Raw genomic sequence first — 12,294 nt, forward strand, 5'->3', positions numbered from 1 at the left:
TGTGGCAGAATCCCTGACTCCTTCCCTGCAAATCCTTTCTCCAGAACCTGCCGCTCTAATCTTGGACAAGGTGGATCCCTCCATTTTGTTTTCCGTGCCTATTTTTCCATCTCCCTTTTTTGTGGCCTCCTCTCCCTCCTCGGTTGCATCACTAGGCAATTCCCCCCCCCCCAGGAGAGGTTTTAATATTCATGGGCTGAGAAGAGCAATCCAGAAGACCCAAAAAGGCCGAAGGGGAAATGGAGAAGAATAATGGGGAAGGAGGGAACCCTTGACCTCGTGGGCTTCCGGCGCTGATTAGAGTAGCACCCGGTGTCTGTCACCTATTCTTGTCGGGGGCCGGCTGGCTGCTAAGAGATTCTTTCCCCCACTTTCCCTTTGCCCCTCTTTAATCAGATGGCTGCTCTTCCCTAATGGTCCCAGCCATCGTCCTACCATCCTATGTGCACATGAGCCGGGAGGAGCCACTTAAATGCTTCCCCCCCCCCTTAATGCATACAGGTGGACGATACACCTGACTCCAGGGAGATGGGGCTGCCCATTCCTCTGCTGAAACTCTCTTACATTAAAAATATATCCTAATACCCAGCGGGTACATTTCTGTTTGTAGTTTAAACCCATTACTGTGCATCCTTTCCTCTGCAGCCAACGGAAACAGCATCCTGCCCTCCTCCAAGTGACAACCTTTCAAATACTTAAAGAGGGCTATCATGTCCCCTCTCAACCTCCTTTTCTCCAGGCTGAACATTCCCAAGTCCCTCAACCTATCTTCATAGGGCTTGGTCCCTTGGCCCCAGATCATCCTCGTCGCTCTCCTCTGTACCCTCTCCATACTGGTGAGGCCTCCAGAACTGCACGCACGACTCCAGCTGCAGTCTGACCCACGCAGTGTATAACGAAACTATGTTGATACACTCCAAGATTGCATTAGCCTTTTTTGCTGCTGCATCACACTGACTGCTCTAATTGAGCATACAGTCCACCCGTACCTTGAGATCTTGTCTTCACAAATCGCTTCCAGTAAGCGTATCTCCTATGTAATCGTCATGCTTCTCATTTTTGTTGCCCAGAAGTAGAACTCTGCACTTATCCTTTTTGACTTGCTTCTTGTTCACATCTGCCCACATTTGCACTGTGTTCAGATCTGTTTCCACAGAGCACTGAAGGTGGCTCCAGGGGCTTGTTATAGGCAATAGAATCACAGAATCATAGACTTGGAAGGGGCCATACAGGCCATCTAGTCCAACCCCCTGCTCAACGCAGGATCAGAAGAGCCAGCTTGATGTCGTGGTTAAGAGCAGGGGCCTCTAATCTGGCAAGCTGGGTTTGATTCCCCACTTCTCCCCATGAGCCAGCTGAGTGACCTTGGGCTTGTCACAGTCCTGATTGTTCTGTTCTCATATAGCAATAACATCCGGGCTCTCTCAACCCCACCTACAGCACAGGGTGTCTGTTGTGGGGAGAGGGAAGGGAAGGGGATTGGAAGCCACTTTGGGACTCCTTTGGTTAGTGGTATAAAAACCAACTCTTCTTCCAATTTGACCAGCATCATGTGGGCACATGGCGCTGCCTTCTACTGAATCAGACTAATGGTCCTTCACAGGAAGCATTGAATAATTTCTATTTTTAATTAAACTTAGAATTTTTATAATAATTAAATTCCCACTGGGTATATTTATGTCCTGTTTTTTATGTCCGATGTGATCCACCCTGAACCTTCAGGGAAGGACAGAATATGAATACAAATAATTCAATACTCAGATTGACATTGGTTCTACAGGGACGCTGGTAGAGGACTTTCATAGTAACTATTATTTTTACCTGGAGATGCCAGGAATCGAACCTGGGGCCTTCTCCATGCCAAGCAGATACCCTTCCATTGAGACACAATCATTAGTCCTACACTTAGCTTTGTCTTGTGATCAGTGCTACCAACGGGAGGAAAATCACCGAGGCACATCCTGCTTCTGCCGTATCATTGTCTATGCCATTTGAAGCTATTTTCTCTTTCTGCATAGTGCAGGGGGTTGGACTAGATGACCCAGGAGGTCCCTTCCGACTCTATGATTCTATGATTCTTTCAAAGTGTGCGTGGCTAAGAACTCCTCCGTGGTGAGCAGCCTCGAGACAACTCGATCCAGACGTCACAAGTAAACCTAAACATCTGTACATATTTATCCCGACTCCTCTCCCTGCACAGCATTCCAAAACTGACCGCAGAAAGCCTTCAATTTACTCCCATTTGGCACGACAGTCAAACAGAATTGTCTCTTGACCAGGATTCTTCAAGTTGCAGCCAATTGATGGCGACCCTGGAACAGGGGTAGTCAAACTGCGGCCCTCCAGATGTCCGTGGACTACAATTCCCAGAAGCCCCTGCCAGTGAATGCTGGGAATTGTAGTCCATGGACATCTGGAAGGCCGCAGTTTGACTACCCCTGCCCTGGAAGGTATGCAAGGCAGGAGGCGTTCAGAGGTGCATTTCCTGGGCGGTCTCCCAGCCAAGATCAAATTATGGCCAGCCCAGTTTAGTTTCCAAGATCTGGTAAGCATGGCCTAGTCTGGGCCATCCAGGTCCCAATACTGGGACTGGTACCTAAATTTCATTCCAGGTATGAACCCCAAGTTACTGAGGAAGAAACCCACCTCAAATTGCATTTGTCGGTTGCATTTTGTAAAGCAGGGGTAGTCAACCTGTGCTCCTCCAGATGTTCATGGACTACAACTACACAGGTTGACCACCCCTGTCCAATTTTCTGTTTCTTTCATTTACCCTTTTCCTGCCCTTTCTATACCATTTCGATGCCCTACTCCAGGGGTAGTCAACCTGCGGTCCTCCAGATGTTCACGGACTACAATTCTCATGAGCCCCTGCCAGCGTTTGCTGGCAGGGGCTCATGGGAATTGTAGTCCATGAACATCTGGAGGACCGCAGGTTGACTACCCCTGTTGCAAAGCACGTAGGAGTTTCTGGATTTTTAAAATCTCTCCAGAGTTTTCTCTGCAAATATATCAGTCAGAAAACTTCTGGATTTCGAGGCCTGCATCCAAGCTCTGTGACTTAATAGATTTGCCTCCGTTCCTCCAGAGATCATTAATATCATTTCCTGGTGGGCTGCAAACAGCATGAAGGTACTCATAGAAGTTCTTCCACCTCAGCAAAGAAACCCGTGTATATTAATCTTTGCATCAATAAGCTTATACATATATATCTTAAATTGAAAGAGTCTATCAAAATGGACTGAGTTTTCTTGCTTCCCTGAGAATCTCAACTCCGCTGATGCAATTATCGAAATTTCTGGAACATCGCTCAAAGTGGAGTTTTTAATAGGTAAAAAAAAAAATTAATATAGGTTTAATAATTAATAGGCCTGTGAAAGCTTATTGAGTGATCTTGGGCTTCAATCAATCTCCGAACATACGGGGGCCTCAATTTTCACCTTGCTCTTTCTAGCTGGAGGTGCGGGCTGGATTGAGTGCAATTAAAAACAAGTTAAGAAATATTTTTGGTTAATTGCGCCGTACACCTTGAAGGTAATTTCAAGCTGCAGGCAAAAATATAATAATAGTAGCGCCAGCGTGCTAATTGAGTGAGGAAAGACCGGGAGATAGGTTGGCTTCTGTATTGCCAGGCCTGGCTGTGAGCTACCGAACAAGGCCACGGTTTCAGGAGGACTCTGCAAGAGAGACAAGCAGCGACTGCTTAACTCATTGAAGGCCTGCAGGCAGAAGAGCTTGGAGTGCTTGCGTGCAGATGGCATAGAGCTGTCTGGTTCTGACCTGGCTGGCCTGATCTCGCCAGATCTTGGAAACTAAGCTACGTCAGCCCTAGTTAGAAAATCACAAAGGAATTACAGAATCACAGAATCATAGAGTTAGAAGGGGCCATACAGGCCATCTAGTCCAACCCCCTGCTCAACGCAGGATCAGCCCTAAGCATCCAGGGTGGATCTGCAGAGGGAGGCAGTGACCAACTACCTCTGTTCCTCTCTTGCCTTGAAGACTCTCCAGGGCTCCTGTAAGTCTGGCTTTCTCAACCAGGGTTTCATGAAACCCTGTGGTTTCCTTATGGTCCTGAAAGGGTTTCCCGAATTCACAGAGTTAATTAATGTTTAACATATTCTTAAAATGTTAAATGTTTATCAGGTGATGATAGGACCATATGTGGTCATGGTGACCTGTTTCTTCCCCCTCCCCCAACATGTTCTGACAGGGGCTCATGGGAATTGTAGTCCATGGACATCTGGAGAGGCACAGTTTGGCCACCCCTGCTCTAGTCAACGCAGTTGAAAAGGAAGGTTGCCAAGGTCTGTGTTAGGAGGAAGGAGATGGTGTGGGGGAGCTCCCTGGCCTTTACCCTATAAGCTGTTCTCATGGACTCAGCCACAAGCTAATCCCACTGCCACGAGAGCAGAGAACTGGCCGCTTGCCATGAGCTGGCCACTTGCAATGGATAGCCACCTGATGGAAAGGCAGATTCTGTGAAGGTTCAAGGGGGTGGCAGGTGACAGTGGATGAGCGATAGGGTTGTGTGTGTCCTGCAGGGGGTTGAACTAGATGTCCCAGGAGGTCCCTTCCAACTCTATAATTCTATGATTCTATGACCTGGGAATAGTGTTCTCACGTAGTTACTGTGCAAGGGAAAGGGGCTGGAGCATGGAGGACTGTTCCTTCCTCAAGTTGCCTCCTTTCCCCCCACTCAACCCAAGGAGGCGTGGCCAGGTGACATCATTTCCTGTCTGGTTCTGGGCTTCGCCAGGGGCTCCTCCTTGGTCAAAAGTTTGAAAAGGGCTGCTTTAGAAGTATTGATAGTTTGCAAGCAGGAGGCAGAGATTTTTATAAGGGAAAACCAAGGAAATATCTGTCATCAGGACGTGTGGAATATTCTGCTTTTTCTGCGCACTGGAGGCCCATATAAGATAATGTTTATGCGTCACTTCTTGCTCTCTCCGTTTGTTTGTAAGGCAAGGGCCTTTTTTGCATGCAAAAATAAATCTTAGAATCATTTCCTCTCTTGGTGCTATTAATTAGCTTTTTGCACACCAAGCAAACAAACCTGGAACCTAAAAAACGGCGGTTTCATATGCAATTGCCATTGTTTACGAGTTTGGGAAGGACCTGGTGCTTGTGTGCATGTACAGAGGGCAAAACTACAACCCTTCCTTCTTTTCTCTTCCTGTACCCTAAGAGGAACAGAAGGATGGGAAGCCAGGGCAGAGTCTGCACTTACTTTCTTTATTCCATTATCAATCCTGTTGAATTCAGATCGCTTTGAACTCGGGTCTTCCTCTTCCCCCACCCCATTGAAACAGGAAAGTCTTCTGCACGTGGTTAGGGAGGCTCAGAAGGGGGGGGAGGCAAGCCTCTTTCTTTCTTTTCTTGAAGGGGGGGGAGAGGAGCCAAGCAGGGAGCTTCTTTCTTTTCTTGGAGGGGAGGGGGAGAGGATCGAAAAAGGCTGAGAAGGGAGAAAAAATCCAGGACCAACAGAAGTTGAGAGAAATGAGGGGCTTCTCCTTTAAGGCAAGTTTGTCACATGACCACCTGTGGCCAATCATGGGTCCTCTACCATGGAGGAGAGCCCAGATTCAAAACAGCCTTAAAATACTGAGGTTTAAAAGCACTCTGAGATATCACACAATAAAGGTAGGGTCATTCCGGATCAATCCTTCTTGCTGCAGAAGGAAAATTAAAATTGCCCAAAATCCAAACGGAAATCACATTCTGTGTAGAGGGCAGGGACTGAATCGATCTGGGGTTGGAATAAAAGCTCCGTGTAGTTTACACCCTAGTCACTCAACAGAGGAGAAAATTCCTCTGCATCTCTAACCCTTAGTTTGCCCCCCACTGCTCAGGGGGGGTCTTCCACTACCTGCGTTTCTTATCCAGAAGTGACATCCATTGAGGAAACTCTTGTGTGAAACATCTCAGATGGCCACAGAGACTCAAAAACTAGCAGTGACCTTGTAGATATTTATATGTGATTTTTTTTTTTTGCTTCTCACAGCAAAGTTGTATCAACTGAAGGTTGTGTGCTTAATTCTGGTGATGGATAGTTGTAGGAGAGAGAACATCTCAGAGAACATCCCTAGGAGTTTCCAGAGAGAAGGAAGCTTCCTAGAACCCCATGCACTGCTCTGTGATACAACAAATCCATCTTTTAGGACTCACCCTGCAAAGTATCTGCTTTTCTGAAAGGATACCTGTTGAATCTGTCATGCAGAAGGATCAACCCCTATCTAGATTCAGCCAACTCTTAAACAATTGGGAGGGGGTTGCACCATATGACAATCTTGAGACAATCTCTGCAACTCCTTTCAGGAGCAAAAGTGGGGAGTAAACAGGCTTCGTTGCCTGTAAGTAAGCTTGTGGCCAGGGAAATCGCACCTGATTGACTCATGGCGCTGACGGAGGTGGAAGAATTCACCTGTGGGACTTGGCACTTAAAACAGGTAGTTGCGCTCTTTCAAAGCGGTCCATGCGAGGTGCAAAGTCCCACCGGAAAGTGTTTTTATGCCCACCTAGGTTTAAATCACACCATGGTTTTTGTAGCTGCAGAAAAACTTGAAATGGCCAGGTTCTCCAGACGTGGCCCAAAGCACCTTGTTAGAAGGAGCTCTGGCGTCCTGCAGACAAAAGAAACAGAAGGTGAAGAGGACTTCTGGGTTCAGGGACACCACTTGGTGTTTGGCATGACTATTGACCTATCTCTGGTTGGGTGGTGAGGAGGGGTTGTACATCACAGCTACTAACTGTTGCGCGTTATTTGAGCTTGGAGTCTCGAAAGCTCACCCCCCAAAAAATAAAAATATCTTGTGGGTGCGTAAGGTGTTCCTAGACTAAGGTGACCAGATTGTCCCACTTTTGGAGGGAATATATATATATATTACAATACTATTTTTGCATTCTATGCATTCCATGAAAAATTTTCTTGCTCCATATAGACCAAATTTTTAATCAAGAATGGTGTCTCGCTTTACCAATGTTAAAATCTGGTCAACTTATCCTAGACTCGAGTCTAGCTATTTGACTCATGTATTTCAGCTCCTGCCCTGGAGGGCAAGCTGTGATCCTACATTGAGCAGGGGGTTGGAACTGAGGGCCTCTTATGGCCCCTTCCAACTCTATGATTCTATGTAAGCCTGTTCCCATTTTAGAGGGTGGCCGTACTGGTCGACTGTAGAACAAGAAGATCAAAATCCAGTGGTACCTGAGAGACCGACGAGATGTTCAGGGTATGAGGAATCATCAGACCCAGGGATTTCCTTTCCTACCTATATCTAATGGAGCTTCGTATCTCGCAAGGCACTATTGGGTTTGAATCCAGCTCTTCTACAGCAGACCAGCATGGCCTCTGAAATGACATCGTTGTGAGGTACAAAAGACACACTAGTAACTTTGGCATCGATCCTGAAAACCGACGTAGCATGGCATGGACGATACATGATGCTGAGCATCCCATCCATGCAGCTCTTCTTTTGTAATTCCACATCCCTGTGAGTCAGGGTTCCGAAGAAGGCTCTGGACCCATATAGACCAGAGTGTGGGGCAAAGACACCTGTATGCTTATTCTAACTGGGTGGCATCAAATCTTACCACTGGGTTTAAATGTTACTGTGTAAACAGGGAACAAATCTTTGAGACTGTGGAAGAAAGAAGGGAGATGGGGTTCAACTGATGGGTTGCAGAGGTCGAAATGGTAGAGGACAAAGACATTCTTGTTTCCTAGATAGCTGAGCAAGTTCCCCTTCTTATGACTCTTACAGAGAACATGGTGTAGGTAGGCAGGTCCGACACTCCCGTAACGGCCAGCTTCTTCCTCTTTGCTTTCTGGATGCCTGGGGACGAAAGAAACCACAGGGTCTCCGCTCCATCCAAGGTCCCTTGCGGAGAAGGATGATCCCAAGGACCGGTCTCCCATAGTTAACTAGAAACGGCCCCATCCTGTGCTAGCCTGCGAGCATGGGCACGGCTGGGGCGAGTCTGCTTTTCAACCCAATGGGACGGTTGGCTGCCAATATATTTTCCAGACTTTGCAAAACAATTTATCGGTGTCTGCTGCCATCCATCCGATGCATGCTTCTCTCAGCCGTCACGACATATTGTTCTGTTACTGGTCACTGTTTATTCTGTGTCCACATGAACTGTTGTATATGTCGGTGTGTGTCTCTCGCTAGGACTCTCCATTCCTTTCTTTTTTCCCAGGAGTACTCTTTTAAACCTCGTTTGTTTCCGTTTCGTCTTTTTTTGTTGTTGTTTCCTCTCTCCCTTCCTCCCCTCTTATTCAATTGTGTGTTCATTAGAGCTTTTTTGGAATTATGCTGTGTTTGGTGCTTAATTCTAATTTCTTTTCTTTTTCTTTTTGGTTCCCTTTTGTTCTTAATTTTTATCGTTTGCAAAAAAAAAAAAAAAGACAACGACACAAAATTTCGGTTGTAATCTCTATCTTCCTTCCCGCCTTCCCTCCTTTTTTTTTTCCAAACTATATATAAATATAAATATATATATATAAAAAAAATCTTTTTCTTCTTTTGTCATTCAATCAATTTTTTTCCAACAAAACCAACCAAGAGCCAGTCAAACCCACCACAGTCTCGCGCTGAGCTAGGAAAAAGGGTTCACGTAATGACAGGAAAGTGGAGAGAAAAAGAGTCCCCCAGTCCGTAAGTTCCAATCAACTCAAAGTTGACAGTGTGACATGATCGCGCCACGTAACAAGCTAAGAAGTGGTTGCATGACATGCGGTCAAAGTTTCGTGCAGGTGCCGTGATTGAAGCATTATTTCTTGGATGTTGTATCAGTTGATGATTGGCCAGTCATGATCACATGTGCCTTTTCTTGACTATTGTGCTGCCACAGTTTTTGATTGCTGTGCTCATTTTTTTAATTTCTCTTTTCTATTATTATTATTATTATTATTTGTCCGTTTTCTTTGATGCTTGCCGTGGTTTCTTTGTCGTTTCTGCTTCTCTAGATATCACACAAAGGGGAGGGGGGGAAACACAAAATCCTAATTCTTCTTTTTTTTTTTTTTGGAGGGGGAAAAAATGGGATGGTTATAAATGTTTGGGGGAGGAAATCTAGTAGAAAAAGGAAACAGCCGGGAAAATGTGTGATTGGTCCCTTTTGCATTCTAATCTCTTGTGTTTTTCGATGGATAATTGGGGGCCTTTTTCAATTGGTTTTTTTCTTTTTCTTTTTTTCTTTCTTCCTAAAGATATTTCTAATCCCGCTCCAAAATTCAAACACTTAATCACAATAGTCTTACCCCCCCCCCAAAAAAAAACAGAAGAAAGAAAATAGCTGTCTTCCAAGCAAGTTAGAAAGTAAAAACTACCGGGCTGCTGATGTGCCTTCCCAGATTTCTTAATTGTAAGGTTTCATAGTTCAAAGTCCTTTCCTAAAGCCATTGTTTTGGGGGAGGGATGGGCATCTTATTTGGAGGAGATGGGGGAAAAATATCCTGATTTCAGAGGCAAAATGCACTTTTTTTCTTTTGTTTGTTTGGTTACAACTGAAAAAGGGTCCTGGATGAGTGTTTTCTTTTTTCCTTTTTTTCCCCTTCTTATATTCTTCTCCTTCTTCTTCTTTTTGGTGTTGTAATTGTTTAGACCGCTGTGTATGGTTTGCTGTTTGTTCAATCAACAGTGTGGAAAACCTGCCAGCATGGTTTGATATAACGCATGACACTTCTCCTGCAGAGGGGAGCTTTTGCGGTTTCTAAGTTTCTTGATGTAATAAATCACCAAGCATTTAAGAGAAACCTGCTTGCTAGCAAGAGATAAGAGCTAAGCCGTAATGATTAAGCATCCCTCCTTACATGTCAAGTTTAGTTGGATCATGATTACATTTTTTTTTATTTAAGAAATGTTAGCTTTACATTTTTTTAAACATTTATTTTATTGCAAAGAGAGAGAAGGTTTGTTCCAACCCGTTTTGATCCCCTCCCGAAATCCAACTGTTCAAAAGTGTTTCTTTCTTCCATTTGCAAAGGAAAATACTTTATTGGCAAATCTGCTGTCCGCAGGATGTGAAAACGGCATCAGGAGCACCCTTCTCCTGATGTGCAATAGGGCACACCACTATACGTTGTGTTCTGACATCTGGCCAATTGTCCACCTAGTCCAGCATCCTGGCTCTTACGATGGCCAACCAGTTCAAAAAATCCCATCTATTCCAAAAATTCCCAGTGACTGAGATCAGTTCCTCTAGAGCAGGGGTAGTCAATCTGTGCTCCTCCAGATGTTCACGGACTAAAATTCCCATGAGCCCCTGCCAGCGTCATGGGGATTGTCGTCCATGAACATCTGGAGGACCACAGGTTGACTACCCCTGCCCTAGAGGAAAGGGCTCTATGTCGTCACCCATTAGTGAAGTCCTCCCCCTCTCCAAATCCCCAACTTCTCCAGGTATTTCCCCAACATCTCCAGGTATTTCCCAATTGCAGAATTGGCTATCCAAGCACAGAGGCCGAGGCCTTCCCCTGATGTTACCTCCTGGCACCAGGATTGGCTGGCTGCCTCAGAATGTGGAGGCTCCCTCTTGAGTCACCCTAGCTAGCAGCCACCAATAGATCAACCTCTCTCTCTGTGACCATCGCATGCAGACCGGACAGGTGCTGAGATAGAGCCAATGCCTCAAATTGGAATTTTGAGCACATGGGGGGGGGGGGGGGGACACAGCCATTATAAACATCGCAATCAAAAGGGGGGGGGGTCCCTTTGCATTTCTGAAACCTATCAAAGGGCTTCTACAAGTCGTTCTGGCGTGTAATCATTTGAGACCCGAAGATTTTTTTTACACACGGCTCTGCAGTCCTTCAACCTGTAAGCACTTCCTTGGGTAGTACATTCTCACATGCAATAAGGACACATTGCAAGGGATGATGGGGAAGGCCTCCCACCCCAGTGACTCCTGGAACAAGGAAGGAGCTGTAGAAACCAGGCAGCCTCTGCATCCGCACAGGACAACATCGGCGTCCAGGAACACTGTGAACACCAACAAAGATCAAACCAGGGCATAAGATGACATGTGCCTGCACTTTGTTGGTCTTCAAGATGACGCCGGACTCCAACTTCGTTCTGTTGCTCCAGGACGGCCGCCCAACCGAATCTGTATTGCACAGTGCTATTTCCAAAACATTTAATTTTTTAAATCATAATCAGGGCTTTCTCATTAATCAGCCGACAGAGCCTTCTCCCATCAAAGTCCATAGGAAAAGATTATGGCAGGAACAGGAGAAGGGTCATACCATCCTTTAAGAAACCGTTAAGCAAAATTGCATTTAGTGTCCACAATGGGGACAAGATTGTCTTGGGAGCAGGTGTTCTTTGTGATTTGTTTATTTTTAGGTATGCTCTTTTGAACCTCTCTTCCTTCGTCCAATTTTCTCTGTCTTTCATTCTTCCTTTTTTGGTTTCTTTGGTTGGTTTGTTTTTAGGATTTTCCCCACCCCCTCCCCCAACCCCTTAATCCTACGTTGATTTAATTGGCAATGATCTTCTTCGTCTCTCTTTTTTTAGGGCATCAGCTGAATGGGCCGCATTTAGAGAAATATACATATATATATATTAAATAAATATATATAGGAACGAGAACTGTTGGATTACACCTTTAACATATCAGCAACTATCAGTTCAAGCTGAAGACTTCAGATTTACTCTCTTTCTGAGTGTCAAGAACTAAACATTTCTTCGAGAAACGTCACCGTCAGCTGGGTCCGGAGGACAATGCTTGAAAACAAAACAAAAAAACAAAACAAAAAAACAAAAAAACAAAAAAGTATAACAACCAATCACAAGAGCAAGATTGACTAGGATTTCCGCAGAGACACTGATGTCAACCGCAGACTTTCTCCAAACAGGAAATGCAAACCTTGTTACTGACAAAAAAAGGAGTGCCTGTTTGCCAACCAAGGATGCAGTTGCTATGGTGACCCCATGGCATCTGCCACGAAGCATCTCTGTCATTCCTTAGCTATATAGGGACCAAAGGACATAACTTTTTATCACAAAACTTGTAGCTGTATGTAAATTACAGAAGTTCTTTCCTTTTTCTCTTGAGCTGTTCCTATAACAGTTTTTGAGAGCAATTATATGAAATATGTAAAAACTGAAAAAAAAACACGCTTAAAACGCTTTTAACAAATGGCAAGATAATAGTTCTTTGATACTTTGGGAGGATCTTTGGTTATACATTAATTAGAGTCTATGAAACTTTCATATGGTTTTCTGTATAATATGTATGAATCGAGTGGTTAAAAGGGGCAGGTCAGGAAGGATATCTGTGAAAAGCAAA

The 12,294-nt window shown here is 45.0% G+C and overlaps 1 protein-coding gene across 11 annotated transcripts in view; it reads left to right on the top strand.

Annotated features, from left to right (window-relative positions):
• CELF4 (CUGBP Elav-like family member 4) overlaps positions 1-11,871 on the top strand; it is a 725,765-nt gene extending 713,894 nt beyond the window's left edge. For 10 of the 11 annotated variants that reach the window (XM_077346537.1, XM_077346528.1, XM_077346533.1 and 7 more), the window contains one exon: positions 11,520-11,871. The gene's annotated coding sequence lies outside the window, so the exon portion shown is untranslated. Of the gene's footprint in view, positions 1-8,568; positions 8,661-11,519 lie in introns of all 11 variants that reach the window. The other variant, XR_013232951.1, reaches the window with a different exon arrangement.
• The last annotated feature ends 423 nt before the right edge of the window (positions 11,872-12,294 follow it).

The sequence above is a fragment of the Paroedura picta genome, chromosome 7 (assembly GCF_049243985.1).
Source record: "Paroedura picta isolate Pp20150507F chromosome 7, Ppicta_v3.0, whole genome shotgun sequence".
Taxonomy (NCBI): domain Eukaryota; kingdom Metazoa; phylum Chordata; class Lepidosauria; order Squamata; family Gekkonidae; genus Paroedura; species Paroedura picta.